At 31.5% G+C, this 13,195-nt stretch overlaps 1 long non-coding RNA gene across 2 annotated transcripts in view; it reads left to right on the top strand.

The window, feature by feature from the left end:
• LOC142320178 (uncharacterized) overlaps positions 1-9,671 on the top strand; it is a 91,299-nt gene extending 81,628 nt beyond the window's left edge. Inside the window, exons 1-3 of one of the 2 annotated variants that reach the window (XR_012755311.1) lie at positions 902-1,104; positions 2,365-2,572; positions 9,605-9,671. This is a non-coding gene — a long non-coding RNA (uncharacterized LOC142320178). Of the gene's footprint in view, positions 1-901; positions 1,105-2,364; positions 2,573-9,604 lie in introns of those variants that run through there. The other variant, XR_012755310.1, reaches the window with a different exon arrangement.
• Positions 9,672-13,195: the final 3,524 nt, after the last annotated feature.

The raw sequence follows: 13,195 nt of genomic DNA, 5'->3' as shown, positions 1-13,195 counted from the left end.
TGAAGTTCATTGAGTATATTGAAAATAACAATATAAACTGTTGTTTGGTATTGATAAAGAGATAATTATAAAAAAGGATGAATTTGAAATTGATGACTATGTAAGATTTAAAGAAAGATTGAAAAAGATTTTTATTGGGTTATTTTTATTCCTGGGATTGGTCTTAAGATTAGTGATCTAATTACACAAGCCTGCGATGGTTGTGTTGTTTATTTTTTGGTAATCGTTTCTTATGTTTTTTTTAGCGCTGAATCGGTAAATAACCTTCAATTTTTCCATCACATCAGAATTTTTCGCAAATAGCAAATTTCAAATTTTTTAAAAAGTTAAAAAATTGTGAAAATGTGATACAATAAAGTAGATATAACAACGAATTTTTGTAATAAATTAAAATAATATATTCGCCTCTCTCCGTGGCACGAGTGGTAACGTCGTAGCCTGTCATCCCAGGTTCGAATCCTGGTCAGGCATGGCATTTTCACACACGTTACAAATCATTCATCTCATCCTCTGAAGTAATACCTAATGGTGGTCCCGGAGGTTAAACAACAAGAAATAAAAAAAAATTACTTTGTTGAATTATATTGTGCATTCTTGTAGCTAAATAGTTTAATGGCATAAAGAGAACGGCGGGGGGGGTGTCATTGACTCCTTAATTTCTAATGAAAATTGCCACAAAATAAGCCTAATTTCTATTATACTGCATTTTTAAATTTATTTTTATTTAATTAATTTTTATGACGTATGTCATGCTTTTGGAAACCACTCCTCCTTTTCGCCCATCCTTAATGACGAATTATGTAAAATATTACAATTTTGTTTCATGTGTCGAAATTTCTTTGAACGAATTATACTCTGTTTTACGCTTTTCCCTCTATGTTCTCTATAGGGTTCATCTCGTTTCAACATCCAGCAATAGTCTGCCATCATCATAGTAGTCCACACTTTCCTTGATACGTCCTTTCATACGTTTACTTCATGTGCTGATGAGATCTCTCACCCATCTCTTGGCTAACGTCACCCAGATTTTCGTGAAAATCTTCCACATGTGAATTTAGAAAGTGAACCTTCAAGCTTATGGAACTTTGAATTTTGTAAGCCTTGGTAAGGTTTAGAATTCTATGAAAGTTTTTTCTATCATTTAATAATTTGCTTCTTTAAATTATCATCATTATAGGGGGTATATTATAACCTAGTAAATTAGATTGTACTTTTATCCCAATCTGCTCGGTACATTATTCTAAGCAATTGTTACGAATTTTGGAAAGTGATTCGTTTTTTCTACCGACAAAAACGAATGTTTTTTTTGTACTTTTTAAACATTTAAATAAGTACATAATTGTTAAACGCTTTTACTGTGGTGAGAAAACGTGCTAAAAATTACGATGAAGTAGAGCGGAACATGCTGAATTGTACGAACATAATTCCTAATTTTCTTTAAGTCTACAGTAGCAGGTGATGAAACAGAGTTTTTGAGCCCGACACATAACCGTTGGTCATTGATCGGAATAAAGATATTAAAAATCTACTGAGTTAAAAAAGAGACAGTTGAAAAGCAAAGCTAAAATGATGTTGAAAGAATTTTTACTGTCTTGGATTTAGAGACGCCCGTACGCTCCAGGATGTGGAACAGTCGGTAAAGGTTTTATGTCGTTTCAAATACGTTACTCGTGGGGAATGAAAAAAAGATCTATGAAAATTAGGAAATTCTTTATGAAAACACCTCTACCTATTTTTTGCACGTAATCAAGTCATTTTTAAATAGATAATCGTATATGATTTCCTTAATTCATCCCGATTACACTTCACATGGTTTCTTTTGTAACTTTCTTTTGCTGAAAATATCTGAGAGGATATGAAAATCCCAACATGGCCTAAGTTGTTGAATGACCTTCTGAAAAAACAAAAATGTTTCGAACAAAAGTAAAAGAAAGATGTGTACAGTGCATTAGTTAAATTATACTAATATTCATGTGTTTGCAGACTATGAAAAGTTTTTTCATTGTTTAGGGTAGGATGTCATGTTTGTTACACGAGGAGTGTTATGAGTTTAAGTCCGTATTCTATTATAATTTTCTGTCAGGTAGAGAATTTACGAATAAAACTGAGTTTAAATATGCCCATAGCAGGACTCATGCTATTAGAGACTATGTTCAGTTGTCAAGTAAGTTTAGCATGGATCTTATTACATAAAAATAAACTGTTTAAGTGGCTGGCAGTCTGTTGGCATACAATTGTACTGACGGTTGTTACAAATGGTTGGTTCTTCATATCTATAGTTAGGAGGAGTAATTAAAAAGACCGTAGAACGTAATTATAATTGTCATGAAGCAATGAATTTTTTGTTTTGATTTTTTGTTGCAGGTATTAATTTTAAATTCCATTCATCGATCACTATCGTTAGTGCTTTATAGAAATGAATTTCAGACTCATACTTGATAGGGCTGAAGGTTCTATTTACAATAAGCCTAAAATTACAAGTAATTGGTTTAACGTTATACAGAAAATGTAGTATTTCAAGGAAGAAATATGACAACTGACAACGGTCGTTATGACCAATAGTTGGTGACTGGTAAGATAAGCTTCTTATTACCTCACAATTAAAGTATTATTATTATATACTATATATAACTAATATTATTTCTTTTAAAATAACTTTACCGTAATTACATTAGTTAAGTGTCTTTGTTTTAAGATATCGTTTTCATTTTATTAATATTACCATTATAAAAATATTAAATGAAATTTAATTAAGTAATTAAAAGATCATATTTCGAAAGGATCTGCCATATTTGTGTTCAACCTAGTATTGACTATTATACTTATCACCGCTGTTTTTAATCCATAAAAAAATATATTGCTTGAATTTTTCACTACTTTCTTGAATTTGATATAGGACTCGACATTTTTGAGAAAATTCATAATTTATTTAAATTTTTTGAATTAATTAAATTGTTCCTGTGTCACTTTGGCTATAACAGAAAAAATATGTTCTACATGTCTGCGACCAAAAAAATCGAATCACAGTTGAACTACAGTTGCACCACCCAGTGATCGACCCGCCGCCCAGGGAGGTGTATAGGGCCTCCCCAGACTCGCAGCGATCCTTCTAGTCAAAATAAATAAAACCATGACGGCTTGCGCCCTAGTCAAAAGATAAAAACATGGTCAAAGATAAAATGACAAGATCAAATGACAAATTTAAGATCAAGCAGTTCAAAATTTATAATGAAATATTCATGAAGTTCCAAAAATCATAAACCTTCGTTTTTGGTTTTACCACTGATTTGATAATAAAATAAATAAAAAATATTTTATTTTGTATGTTTTTTTTAAAAATTATATTTTTAATCAGTTTGTCTATTATTCAAACGATTGATAACTGGATGCCACACCTTAACCTAGTCCTAGTTATGTATGTCTTTTAAGTACAATATGAAACTATCTCTGGGAACGAAAACCGATTATATTAAAGTAATTCTGTTTAAGTAAACCTTCCATTGATATGTTCTTTTCATGAATATTAGAAAATAATTTTATACTAAATTTAACAAAATGATGTCTAAAGTGAAATAGAATTAGTAATGTGAAGACCTTTAAACTTTACAGCGCAAAAGGGAAATTCCGATCGTAATAGACTGTGGAAAGTGTAGATAGACCAAAAATAATGTTATTTTTTTAGTCATATATGAAACGCTATTTAATGTACAAGAGATGCAACTGAATTATGAATATCAAAGCTGTTTCTAGGGATTCGTATTTTTTTTTTTAATAAGAAAATGATAAGTATTTAAATATAATAATAATAATATTACAGTATAATATATACTTATAGAGTATATATAAAACAGTATACAGTAGAGTATTATACAGTATAGTATAATGCAATATACTACTAGCGCTAGCGCTGGATCTCGCTTTACGAGATTTTTCTTCACTTTTTTCGTTCATTTTAATTTTTTTAATTTGATATTTTTTTTCTTTTGTTTATTCATTTGTTTTATTTCAAAAGTATTGAAGTTAACTATTGATATACCAGTTTTAAAGGATGATGCAATACTATATCAGATTATTTATTCGATATCTCTCAAAAATGAGGTGGGCAGGCGATCATTGATAACATATATAGGGGTCATTAGCTTTCATATAAACAAAAATTTGGCGAAATTGGTCTGGCGGTTGGAGCTAGGGGACTCACTCAAGGTTTTACTTTGATTTCCCCGCAAGGAATAAACAGTAAATTGGGTTTTTGTAATATATATATATCAAAAATGATGAAGTGGAGGGGGCAGGCGGCTCATTTTTTTAAATTTTGCTATATAATAAAAATATTTTTGTTCATCTGATTTTACTAATCTTATAAGTTCTATTTTTAACATTCCTTCGGTGTACTTGATTTTAACTATTCGGCAGTTTTCAATTTCGGGTTGAACCGTTTGGAATTTTTTTGTTTTCAATGGTACGGCTCATTATTACTATGACGGATCCTTCAACAACAATTTCGTACATGTCCCGCATTTACCCATTTCATCTAAATAATAAATTGTCTTACTCTCTTCAGAGAATTGTTTATGTACTCTTAATTATTCCGTAGGCTACGAAATAACATCTACACGTTAATCAATAAACAATTATTTTATTTAGACATGAAACAAAAATTCCGTGAATTTCAAGTACGATGATTTAATGTACTTCTAGAAAAATTCGGCAGTCCAGAATCTGTATTCATGGCAATTAATATCTTGTTCAAGTTAGGAAGCTTGTTACTAAAATAAAAGGAATGAATTTTTCTCTGATTGCGGTTTTAGTAAAATCGTCCAATTTTTCAATCCTTTTCACACATTTTCGAATTTTTTTAGGGCTAAAATATTTACCATAAATTTTGTGTTTCTTTATTATATTAAAAATTGTTCTTTCGTTAACGCCTGTTGCACTACTATTTTTCCGAGCAATGCCTCTGACAAACAGTTTCAAGGTTATCTTGTTTCAGCGTGAGACCAGCCATCAAAGATAACTGGATGCTGCATCAAGAAAATGCACAACTTGACACACTGCAGTCTCAAGTAATTAGTTTTTGGCACAGAAAAACATTCCTGTAATTCCTCAACCTGACTTGAAGGACACAATTTTAGAAAATTAGAAAATTTTTAAAAAAATGTATCCGACCACGTGAAGGACATTCCGGTTTCTGAATTCCAAAACTAATATGAAGAGGGGGAAAACCATTTGAAGCGTTCCGTGGCTACCAATGGGAACTATTTCGAAGGAGATAGAATTTATGTATAATTGGATTGTTTAAAAAAATTTTTTGAATCATGACGTACCAACAAAATAAAAATCATAAGAAATTAAACACTGATGTTTAAACGTTTGGTTCAACAGTTAAAAGGTGATTTTTTTTAAAAAATTAAGAATAATCATACTTGTATAAATATTTTTCTCTTTATTAAATATATTGGGTTTATAAAAGTAAATTAACTGAATTGCAAAATAATTTACTTAACAAATTAGTACAAAAATTAAGAAGATATTAAAAATTGTATTAAAAAGTAAAATATTTTCAATACAAATAATCTCACAGCCTGGAATAAATGTCTTCAATTTCATTAGTTACTTTCATTGAAAAATAATTCATTAAGATCTTAAATTTTCAGCATAGTGGCCCTCCACTATCATTATGGTTTTATTTCTGTTTATTTTTTTATTTATTAATTAAAAAGCTTTTTCTTCTTACATTATTGGTGTTGAACTAGTTTCTTTCTGTTTAATAATTCTTTCCTTTGTGTTTTATTCTCTAAGCTATTACATTAGTTCTATATTGTTCTTCCATTACTGTTTTACTCTTCACTTCTTGATTTATGAATTATTGTAATTTTTAAAATGTGGGTTCCCTCCTACCCACCTCACTTTATCACCTCAGAATAACCATGTTATTCATCCATTTCTGATTCCTCTTCACTTCTTGATTTATGAATTAATGTACTTTTTGAGGTGGGGGCCCTCCTCCCAACCTCACTTTATCTCCACCCCAGAATAACCATGTTATTCATCCATTTCTGTTTGCTGTTCACTTCTTGATTAATGAATTATTGGAAATTTTTAGAGGTGGGGGCCCTCCTCAACACCTCACTTTATCAACACCCCAGAATAACTAAGTTATTCGTCCATTTCTGTTTCTTCTTCACTTCCAGATTTATGAATTATTGAAAATTTTCAGAGGTGGGGGCAATCCTCCCCACCACACTTTATCATCACCCCAGAATAACCATGTTATTCATCCATTTCTGTTTCTTGATTAATGAATTATTGGAAATTTTAGAGGTGGGGGCCCTCCTCAACATCTCACTTTATCAACACCCCAGAATAACTAAGTTATTCGTCCATTTCTGTTTCTTCTTCACTTCCAGATTTATGAATTATTGAAAATTTTCAGAGGCGGAGGCCCTCCACCCCACCTCACTTTATCAGCACCCCAAAATAACTAAGTTATTCATTCATTTCTGTTTCTTCTTCACTTCCAGATTTATGAATTATTGAAAATTTTCAGAGGTGGGGGCCATCCTCCCCACCACACTTTATCACCACCCCAGAATAACCATGTTATTCATCCACTTCTGTTTCCTGTTCACTTCTTGATTAATGAATTATTGGAAATTTTTAGAGGTGGGGGCCCTCCTCAACACCTCACTTTATCAACACCCCAGAATAACTAAGTTATTCGTCCATTTCTGTTTCTTCTTCACTTCCAGATTTATGAATTATTGAAAATTTTCAGAGGCGGGGGCCCTCCACCCCACCTCACTTTATCACCACCCCAGAATAACTAAGTTATTCATCCATTTCTGTTTCTTCTTCACTTCCAGATTTATGAATTATTGAAAGTTTTCAGAGGTGGGGGCCCTCCTCCCCACCACCGTTTATCACCACCCCAGAATAACCATGTTATTCATCCATTTCTGATTCCTCTTCACTTCTTGATTTATGAATTAATGTACTTTTTGAGGTGGGGGCCCTCCTCCCCACCTCACTTTATCGCCACCCCAGAATAAACATGTTATTCATCCGTTTCTGTGTGACTTCGCTTCTTGATTTATGAATTATTGGAAATTTTTAGAGGTGGGGGCCCTCCTCCCCACCTCACTTTATCCTCACCCCAGAATAACCATGTTATTCATCCGTTTCTGTGTGACTTCACTTCTTGATTTATGAATTATTGGAAATTTTTAGAGGTGGGGGCCCTCCTCCCCACCTCACTTTATCGCCACCCCAGAATAACCATGTTATTCATCCGTTTCTGTGTGACTTCGCTTCTTGATTTATTAATTATTGGAAATTTTTAGAGGTGGGGGCCCTCCTCCCCACCTCACTTTATCGCCACCCCAGAATAACCATGTTATTCATCCGTTTCTGTGTGACTTTGCTTCTTGATTTATGAATTATTGGAAATTTTTAGAGGTGGGGGCCCTCCTCCCCGCCTCACATTATCACCACCCCAGAATAACCATGTTATTCATCCGTTTCTGTGTGACTTCGCTTCTTGATTTATGAATTATTGGAAATTTTTAGAGGTGGGGGCCCTCCACCCCACCTCACTTTATCGCCACCCCAGAATAACCATGTTATTCATCCGTTTCTGTGTGACTTTGCTTCTTGATTTATGAATTATTGGAAATTTTTAGAGGTGGGGGCCCTCCTCCCCACCTCACTTTATCGCCACCCCAGAATAACCATGTTATTCATCCGTTTCTGTGTGACTTTGCTTCTTGATTTATGAATTATTGGAAATTTTTAGAGGTGGGGGCCCTCCTCCCCACCTCACTTTATCGCCACCCCAGAATAACCATGTTATTCATCCGTTTCTGTGTGACTTCGCTTCTTGATTTATGAATTATTGGAAATTTTTAGAGGTGGGGGCCCTCCTCCCCACCTCACTTTATCATCACCCCAGAATAACCATGTTATTCATCCGTTTCTGTGTGACTTCGCTTCTTGATTTATGAATTATTGGAAATTTTTAGAGGTGGGGGCCCTCCTCCCCACCTCACTTTATCGCCACCCCAGAATAACCATGTTATTCATCCGTTTCTGTGTGACTTCGCTTCTTGATTTATGAATTATTGGAAATTTTTAGAGGTGGGGGCCCTCCTCCCCACCTCACTTTATCGCCACCCCAGAACAACCATGTTATTCATCCGTTTCTGTGTGACTTCGCTTCTTGATTTATGAATTATTGGAAATTTTTAGAGGTGGGGGCCCTCCTCCCCACCTCACTTTATCACCACCCCAGAATAACCATGTTATTCATCCGTTTCTGTGTGACTTCACTTCTTGATTTATGAATTATTGGAAATTTTTAGAGGTGGGGGCCCTCCTCCCCACCTCACTTTATCACCACCCCAGAATAACCATGTTATTCATCCGTTTCTGTGTGACTTCACTTCTTGATTTATGAATTATTGGAAATTTTTAGAGGTGGGGGCCCTCCTCCCCACCTCACTTTATCACCACCCCAGAATAACCATGTTATTCATCCGTTTCTGTTTTACTGTTCACTTCTTTATTCATGAATTTTTGTAATAATGAGCAACGAAAATTATCATGGAAAATATTACGCCGCAACAAATTTTATATGTTTATTATTACACCATTTATAATTCTAAAAATCAATTTTCTGTTTGCCAAACTTTTAGTTCTTCGTAATTTTTATGGTGCACGTAATCGTCCATCAGAGCAACTTATTCGTCCGAATGTTGATAATTTTTGAAAAACATTAATTCTACTTCATGAAAAACCAACAAGACCTGTAAGTACAGACGAAAATATCGGTATTGTCAGTGATAGTTCAAGAAGATCGGAAGTATCTAAACCGCATCCTGCTACCAAATTATTCCATTCATTTAATCAATTTTGCGACCGAATTATTTGACGTAATATTCTAGTGAATTGTCCTCCAAGATCATGTGACTTAACACCAGTAGATTATTTTCTTTGGAGATGTTTTGCTCTTTGTTTATGCTGATAAACCAACAACAATTCACGCTTTGGAAGGAAACATAACTCTTGTTATTAACAACATAGGTCCCGAATTACTTTTAGTTTGGTTCAAAATTGGAATTGTCGAATCTTACTAATCGTGGTTGACATATGCCGGAAATTATTTTCAAAAATTAAACGGGAAAATTATGTTTGAGATAAAAACAAAATTGTTTTCAAACTTACCTTTTCATGTGTTTCAAAATTCAAAACTTCAAAATTCTATCACTCTAAAACAAACACCCATTATAAATGTTGTAAATGTGTACCACCATCTTTTCCAGGTCTTCGTTATCACGTTTTTACCTTATTTGAAGCTTTTGTTTTCTTTACTTATTATAAAATTATTTTTTTAATTTATGTAACTTGTAATTATTTTTAGTTTTTACACATGCACTTTTATTAGATATTTGAATTGAATTAAATGCTTAAGTTACATGACGTTGCTGTGTTACGAATTAAGCACTGTTATAGAAGATTTTGTTCCATTGTTAATATTTTTATTAATAAAAAATAAAAATACTTTATTTAATTCGTATGTAATAAAAAAATTTAATCTTATTTTTTATAGATGCAGTGAAAGTAGTATCAGAAAAGCTGCTGACTGTTGTAAGGGACAAATACTGCATGACTTGCCTGGCTATTCCGATCAAGTATACAATTCCTTGCTCAAATTTTTCATTGCAAAACTTTCTAGCTTCACTGAAAAACTTTACAATTCAATTATTCAAAGTCTAATTTTTATTTTCGTAAAAAATGTTTAAATATAAGTAACTAAATCATATATATATATATATATATATATATATATAAAAGTTTGAACTGACGGTGGTTTTGTAGTCTGGGGGATGTGAAACGGGAAGATATGTCGAAATATCTTAATTATTTATTATTCCGAAAATTAATAATTTTCGGAAGTGGAATCATGGTACCCATTACGATAGGTAGCTTTCTTATGAAATGTACCTAAATTTGATTTTTTTTTTTAAAGAAAAAATTCTGTATTATTTATTAGCCTAAGGTACTACATCATAGACATGTAAAGGAAAATTGTCACAATTTAAAGAGAATTTTATTTTTGTGAGTACAAATACGTAAAATCTAGTGGAAAAATTTAATATTTTCCCTTGCCCATAATTGAAGTAAGCCGTCACCGTCTGTTTTTTTTTTCAAAATATATCTCAAATTTTTTATTTAGATATATTTCTCTCTGTTTCTATTTGTTTGTATCAGTATAAAATATATACTTACATTATATCTTCGTACATAATCATATCGTCTATACGTACGTACGTATATATCTCGCATAACTCAAAAACCGTAGGATGTTTAGCCGTAGGATGTTGAAATTTTGGATATAGGACTGTTGTAACATCTGGATGTGCACCTCCCGTTTTGATTGCTTTCGACTGGCCAAAAGTGTACATAAAAGCCCAAAATCCAAAAATATTTGAATTTTGGACTCTTTCTTAACTGCAGTAATAAGCCCTTTTGGAGAGCTTTTCAACAGTATATCATAAGTGGTACGTATTTTTATGCTTTATGAAAATAAGTACAAATAGTTAAATAAGAGTTAACTTAAGAGTTAAATAACTCTTGACTTCAGAGTTATAACGAAATAAAATTTTAATTAATGAAATATTTGGATCTTAGTAAGGGAAGGCACATCGGATCTAATCAGACTTCATTTCCTTTTTTTAACTTTTTGTTTTTGATTTAAATGTATTGATTTATTAACAGTTATTAACCTCTGATTGTAAAAAAAAAATTCACGATAAATAATAATTCAATAATATTAATAAAACAGAAAAATATGAAAAAATATCAGAAGTTATTAATGAAATAAAATTTAATGTACTTTTCATTTAAAAAAAATGTGTATACTCGTATGTAATGTAATAGGCATACAAGGTATTCATGTGTTGCTATTACATCAGATTTTTATACCATAATATTGCAGTAGAAAGTAATCGTTAACAAAAAAAATTAAAAATAATACCATTTTGTGTTCCGATATTTTTTTTTTTTAATATCCATTCATTGATGTTATCTGAGAGATATTTACTGGTGGAATTTTCTGTTCATAAAAAAAAATAATCGGAATTAGTGAATTTGGTTAGGAGTAAGATTTGAGGAAGTTTTGTATTAAAACAAAGACGTAGGAATCGCAATGAGTACGTCCTGTTTTATTTTTAAAGCTAGGCAACAAAGACTTTGTGGGAACCAAGACGTTAAAGTTTGAACCGTTAAAGAACCAAGATGTTTGAGTAAATTATTCACAATAGTTTTTGTGAAAAAAATTCCCTTTGAGGTGCCTCAAATATATAAAACAAATTATATTATTTCCTACGTAAATAATTAATTATACGGGAACGAAGTCCATTCTATAAGTTCAGGGTAAAAGTGGTATTTATACTGTATAGGTTAAAAGTATAAATGTTGATTATCTGTAAATAAGGGTTTTTTTAAAGTTATTTATAGTTTTTCTCTTACATTTCTTCACTGTTCCTATTCTTTTTATAGCACCTACATACAACTAATGATTATATTTACTGGTTTTAATTGTATATTTCTGTGTACAGTAAAGAAGTTTGATAGACCATTATTGTCTTGTAATTTGAATGTTCCCGTGTTATTTTCAGTTATTTTATTTGACGCAATTCAAAGTTATTAGTATATTTTAATAACTATTAATTTCGGATTCAATATATGAAGAAAAAATCAAAAAGACAAATGTTTTTTGGCCTTTTAATACTGTTCTACTCTTAGAATTTCTGGATTGAATAATTACATTAATAATACAAAAACCTTGCTGAAATAACTTGATAACATAGTCGAATTTACAGCTTACATTGTTTACTTTGTTATATAATCTGTCATTTTCACCAAAAAAAAACGAATTTCGTTTTGATGGAGAAGTAATTTAATCTATTTAAATCTGTTTTAATGAAAATTGCTTTAAGTTAAGATGACAGCAATGGCGCAAAGGCTAAAATTCTTCTCTCAACGACAACACCAGTCTAAACTGGTGTTGTCTAAATGCATTGAAGAACGTTTATGTTTCTGCCACTTGTAGAGATGCATTTGGATACATGCATACGCTATTAGACTTAAGTATATTTGTTCACGCGCTCTCTTGCGCGACATCGACAAACATTTGTCTTTTAATTTTTAAAACACAAAATATCATATTTTTTACGTGAATAAGTTTTCACATGTAAAACCGTGTGCTAGTGCGCTAAATAGATGCATAAAATAAACCTCTGGTTGTTGAATTGCCTTTACAATCACTTTAAAACGTGATTGTAATGGTAAAGCAGAATGTTTTTATTGCGTGACAACATACGTTTTACCTTATTCCATGATTCAATCAATATATTCATACTGTTTAATTACACCTGACTGGAACGAGAACAAGCCTATTCATAGTTTTTTTTTTTTTAATTGTATAATCTCTGCATTCGGAATACGATTATTTATTTCTTATCAAAAGGCGTATCTTAAAAAGCTTTTTTTTTTTAATTTTATTCAGATTTATTTTTTCTTTCAATTTTCACCACTTCTTTTATGTAAGACGTTCTGTAAAGTACCAGGTAATTTTGTTTTAAGCAGTGTTACTTGGTTTTCCTGAGTCTTTGATTATTTACACATTATTCTTTATGTAGATTGTAAATAACACTTCTTTTTCTATATTTCAATCAATTTTCTGTAAAAGTTTTATAATTTATTCCATTCTGTTTTATTTAATAATGTATAAAGATCATCGTAATCTCAATCAGGTAGCGTTTTCTTTTTTCTATCTTGATTTCGATGACAAATATATTAATTAAAAATGTTTTCTTTGTATTTTAATTTTTTGTGAAAATGAACCGGCTTCATCGAATATACCGGTGACTATAAACTATCCTAGATGGTGTAGTGTGGCTACATTAGATTTCAAGTGGATGGTGGAGTAGCTGTCATATTTATCATTTATCTGCTCCTACTTTGTTTAATTTTTTTATTTAATTCAGTGGACTCTTAACTAGTGTGGCTTACATAGTTTTATATTAGCTATATTTTTTCAATTGTACTTAGTTTTAAACAAAATAATTGAGATACGAGAAATTACCCTAAGGTAGCGTACCGTAATATTATGTAAAAAATTTCTCTGGAGATTGCT

This window comes from Lycorma delicatula, chromosome 2, assembly GCF_047948215.1.
Source record: "Lycorma delicatula isolate Av1 chromosome 2, ASM4794821v1, whole genome shotgun sequence".
Taxonomy (NCBI): Eukaryota; Metazoa; Arthropoda; class Insecta; order Hemiptera; family Fulgoridae; genus Lycorma; species Lycorma delicatula.
The sequence above is the reverse complement of the archived record's forward strand: the minus strand, read 5'-3'. Positions and strand labels throughout refer to the sequence as shown.